Raw genomic sequence first — 5,492 nt, forward strand, 5'->3', positions numbered from 1 at the left:
CAACGTTAGATATGCGGATGATACCACTTTAGTGGCAGAAAGTGAAGGGGAACTCAAGAGATTTCTGATGCGCGTACAAGAAGATTGTGAGAAGTTTGGGCTTAAACTGAACATTAAAAAGACAAAGATCATGGCGTCTTGCCCTTTCAAGTCCTGGAGCATCAATGGACAAGAAGTGGAAGCTGTGACAGATTTTCTCTTCTTGGGCTCCAAAATTACCCCGGAAGGAGACTGCAATCATGAAATTAGGAGATGCCTGCTTCTGGGAAAGAGAGCCATCGCTAGCATCGATCGCCTAGTAAAGAGCAGAGACATTACACTGCCAACCAAGATCCGTACAACTCGTGCTATGGTCTTTCCAGTTGCGATGTATGGATGCGAGAGTGAGACTGTGAAGAATGCGGACCGCCGAATAATTGACACGTTTGAATTGTGGTCCTGGCGGAGGCTCTTGAGAGTTCCTTGGATCCATAAACCCTGACTGCTCATCGGAGGGTCAAATTCCAAAGTTAAAGCTCCGCTACTTTGGTTATCTGATGAGAAGAGGGGAGTCGCTGGAGAAAGATTTGATGTTGGGAAAGGTTGAGGGTCACAATAGAAGGGGTAGGCAGCGAAAGCGATGGTTAGATGGCATCCTGAAGGCGCTGCAGATGAAGTTATGTGATGTTAAGAAGATAGTGAGAGACCGGAAAGCATGGCGTGAGACAGTCCATGGGGTCATGAAGCGTCGGACACGACTGAACGACTGAACTGATGTGAAATCCCCTGGACCGGACGGGTTCAGTGCGGCGTTTTATAAAGTACTTAAACACGAAATAGCCCCTGTCCTAACTGTAATCTTTAACGAAGCCTTGAAAGACAAGGCTCTTCCTCTGGTATATGGGTCGTCTGACACTGAGCTCATTCCGAAAACATATAAATAAGAAAGTTAAAACTGGTTACTGCGCTCACAAACGTAGAGTAAACAATTTTTATGACGATTCTAGGGCGAAGGTTCTAGATAGTGATTAGAGACATAATTGGGCCTCATCAGATGTGCCGGATTAAAGGGTGCTCCGTTTTCACCAATATCTGTGAAGCGTGCGGTGCGCCAGAATACTGTGATGACAGTAATGGTCGGGTGACGTTTCTCCAGATTCACTTAGCAAAGTCACTTGACTGTGCCGCTCACAAACTGTTGTTTGTCATTTTGGACCGTGTGAATGTCGGTTCTGTTGTCCGTGAGGGCGTGGCTTTGGTGTACCGGAAGTGCACGACTCGATTGATCATTGACAAATGTTAAGAGGCCACCAACAGTGTACAGCGTTTCGTACGCCAGGGCTGTCTTCTCAGCCCTCTTTTATTTTGCATCCATATACAGACCGTTTGTTTGAAAATACTCAAGAATAAAATCATTTGGGATTGATTGTACAAGCAGCCGAAGTAAAGCTGTTAGCGTACGCAGACGAAATCGCAGATTTTACTGATTTTGAGGGGGGCGTATGCCAAACTGTGAAGTGTTTGTGCCATTTCAGTCACATCAACGGTAGTGGAGTTAACTGGTCGAAATGCCTCGGACTTTGGAATGGAAGGCAGTCATCTACGCCTGAACGGTTTACCAGTGTGACTTGGACGACGACACCAGATATACGCGCCGCATGAGACTACACGGTTTTGGCCAGCAGAGCTTGTGTACGGTCGGACACTGCGGTCACCACTTCAAATGCTTCGAGAATCGTGGAAAGGCCGGGGCGATGACTCATTTGGGAGTTCCTCTTAGGGCTTACCGTAACAGTGAACAGTTTTGGAGAGGGCAGGCTAACGACATAAAGGAGAAAGCCGAAGAGCGAGGAGGAACCAATCTATCTATTTTTGCAAGGGCCACAGATTGCAACTTGTTCTTTATCAGTAAGCTCTCGTATGTTATGCAGGTGTCAAACTGTTCACGGTTAAATATTCAGAAGTTGCACACGAATTTCGCCGTATTTGTCTCGGCGTCTGAATGGGAGCGCTGCAGCCGGACTAACTTGTTTAGACGAGGTAAATATGGTGGGCTAGGACTGGGTCAACATTTTTTGCGACAGCTGGTCAGTCACTTTTTTTGTTTTTTAGAAATACGACTGACCCTTTCTTACGCACCGTATGCCAAGTCGGACTGATGCGGCTGCTACCGGAGTACGTTGTTTCAACTGAAGATTTCTCCGCAGGGATTAAGGGGTTTTATAGAGAATTCGTAGCAAGCTTTCGGTTCCTTTCAGTGCGGTTTTCAAATGTATATTTTTCCACAGTAAAATGAAAGAAATTGTACAGTGCATTGTGTGACATTATGTTCCCTGTTCCTTTGTACAGTGCCTCGTACGATGGAGGCCAGGTGCAGATGTTTTAAAAAGAGTGAAAAGAATGCAGGTGACGCCAGGAGCAAAAAAATATTTTTTAAATTGCACACCGGATTCTTTCCGGTAAAAAAAAATTTTGTGGAAAAAGGGGTTATACATACTCTGGGGATTACACTGTTTAGTATGCAGGGAGCCAGAAACCATAAACTATAATTTTTACACTTTTGGGAAGGAGTATATTTTTGGAATGTATAGCAAAGAACGGTAATGAATTATTTTCTGCTAGACCCACATGGCATTCGGTGCTTACGCATAGAAAGTGAGGATGGGGTACCATTTGATTGAATTATGCTCATTGGCTTCCACTGTATATGGCGCTCAAGAATGGCGGGCTACCATTGCGATAAAGATACATGGCGTGCCAGAAGGTATTTTCGGGAAAGCGTGTACGGGTTTTTAGCAATCCAGAAAGCTGCAGCAGAACGTTCCGAGTGGCTCTCAAAGCTAGAGCCTTTGTTGTGTATGCGTGAATTGTATTGTATCATATGTAAATAGCGTATGTAAATAGCATTTGTGTGATTTTTGTTGATTTTGTTTCTCGTTAAATATAATGTGTTAGGATAAGGCATTAAAGAAACAAAAAGCCGCGGTAGTGTAGTGGTAAGACGCCCGAGTACTGAGCCAGAATCCCGGGTTCGATCTCGACAGCCGTCGGCAGCTTTTCGGTGGAGGATGAGGAGGAGGAGGAAAAAGTTTATTTAGCCCTATATTATTTCGCGTTTTTTGGACGTGTTCAGAGATGTCTGCTTGTTGAGCCCACAAGAGCCTTCTCCGTCGACTTCATCCACGTTTGCACAGTGGTCGGTTGCTCTCAGTCCAGGGCTCCGCTGGCTAGTGCCGCCCGTTGGGGTTGCTGCACCAGACCTTGCTGGTCTTCGCAGCGGTCGCTGGACAGCAGAGTCTCCCATTGCTCCAAACTCGGGTTTCGAATTTTGGGGACCACATCTATCCGAAAGACCATGTCTGCGAGCTCAAGGGTCTAAAATGCGGTGAGGCACATCGCACCGGATCCAAAGAGTGCCCCGAGAGACTGGAAAAAGCAAGACCAAAGCCCAGCGGGAAAAGAGGGCGCAGTGGCCAACGGAGGCGACCACGCAAGCGATGGTTCAGCTCAGAAGGCGAGACCTCGAGGAGGCGATCAAGGTCCAATTCCTTTCCACCGCTGTCGATGGAGGAGAAACCAAGTGGAGTCCGTTAGCTTCGCGATGGCAGTGCTGTTGTTTTTGTGGATGTAAGAAAAAGGAAAAGAAAAAGCAGGCGTCTGCTACCGGCTCTGTGAGCCACCACCGCTGCCTCGTGCAGACAGAAGAGAAAATTGAGAAGAAAGAAAAAGAAGAGGAAGGGAAAGAGAAAAATGTGCGCAGCAATAGCCATCGTCTACCACTGAAGCGGTGGCGGGTGCAGCGACGGCCTACAAAAGATAAAATTCGGTGGCAGGCTAGCCGCCTCCGCAAGCGGCGGTTACTTACCTGTCCCAGCCCCATAAGGGCCAGGATCAGCCACCCTCCCTCTCGTGTTAAAGATCGCCAGGTGGTCGAAATTACTGCGGAGCCCTCAACTACGGTACCCCTATCTCTCTTTCCGCGTTCACTCCCACCTTCCTACCTTCCCCTACGGCGCGGTTCTGGTGTTCACAGAGCAATGTTATCGTAAAAAGATATTCGGCGCTACACAAAGACACGAACACTGACAGTCAGCAGCTGCACAGAGCAAGGTTCATCACCCTCTGACTCACGACAGGAGTGGTCAGCGGCCATCCTGTGTTCTCTTCCAGTGTCCGTGTCTTTGTGTAGCACTGAATATCTTGTTTACGAAAACATGCTTCACCAACTAGCCCAGCAACGAGTTTTGTCAAGTATGATAGACACTGCCCTTCTGCTTTCCCGTGAAATATTATTATGCAGTGCCAGTTCCGGTGGTCACAGAACGAGTACGAAAGATACTGCGCCTTTCCTTTCCTGTGAACCAATTAAAAAAAAAAATTAAAAACCGCGATAAGAGTGTGCTATTGTGCGTGCGTAGTGAATAGTTGCCTGGCCACAGAGCTATAGCGGAGGCCCGCCCGAAGTGCCGAGTGCTCAGTGACCTAAGACCTTTGCGTGTGGGCCTCAAGCAAGAGAAAGAGAGAGAAAAACATTTATTGCTCTAAAATTTCTGGTTTTAGCGGCGGGCCAATGTCTTCATTTCTTCGGCCTCTTCATAAGGTCGGCGCCCCTCTTCCAGGGCACCGCTGAGTCTTGCTGCTTCGCAGGCGTAACTGCTGTATACTGTACCATAGTGTATATATTTTTCATTTTTACCTACCCTTTTCTTTCTCCCTATCGCTCAGCTCGTTGATTTCCTCTACCTTTTCCTCGCTATCCCTTTATTTCCGCCGCCCCAGTTCAGGTGCCTCAAATATCAGATAGCAGATACCGGGGCTGGCAAACATCTTTTATTTCATTTTGCATATGGAATAAATAACCACTACCATGCGATGTTGGTAAAGCTATAGCTGCAACACTCGAAACCTTCGCTTTATCAATAGCTTTAGGCAATGCTTAAACTCCTACAATTTCGAAGCGATACCTTCACTAAGCGAAATAAATCTAAGGTCACCGTGTGCTTCTGGTGACCTTCAAACAACTTTGAAGTCAGATTAGAACTTAAGCCACAACCACTTTGGGTAGCTTTGTTTCCACCAAAGGTTAAAGACAAGGTAAAAAAGTCTAGGGGGCACTTCGGACCACTGCAGTGCGATGAGGCGAAAGCCGTTATAGCTCGGGGGGTCATAGCCTCCACTAGAGCACCTCTATCTCCCTGTCATCTATCAATCCCCCTTTTCTGCCTTCCTTTACGGCGTCGTACCTGTGTCCGCGGAACATTGTGACAGATACTGCACTTTTTCTATCCTGTAAATCAATCTCGAACGCCGCTGATGCCTGTTGCACTAACACCTCCTAGATATCTGAGTCTGGTTCTGCTTGCTGTGTGGGACGGCGTTCGAGGAAGCGGCAAATGAAAGGCGCACTACAGACGCTTGAATCGGACGCCCGGCGGGGTCAGCTTCATATATGCATGTGTGTGTGTGTGTGTGTGTGAACAATTTTTATTTCCACCAGAATGGAGGCCCCCTAC

Source organism: Amblyomma maculatum, chromosome 4, assembly GCF_055883805.1.
Source record: "Amblyomma maculatum isolate TAMU_Amacu chromosome 4, ASM5588380v1, whole genome shotgun sequence".
NCBI classification, from domain to species: Eukaryota; Metazoa; Arthropoda; class Arachnida; order Ixodida; family Ixodidae; genus Amblyomma; species Amblyomma maculatum.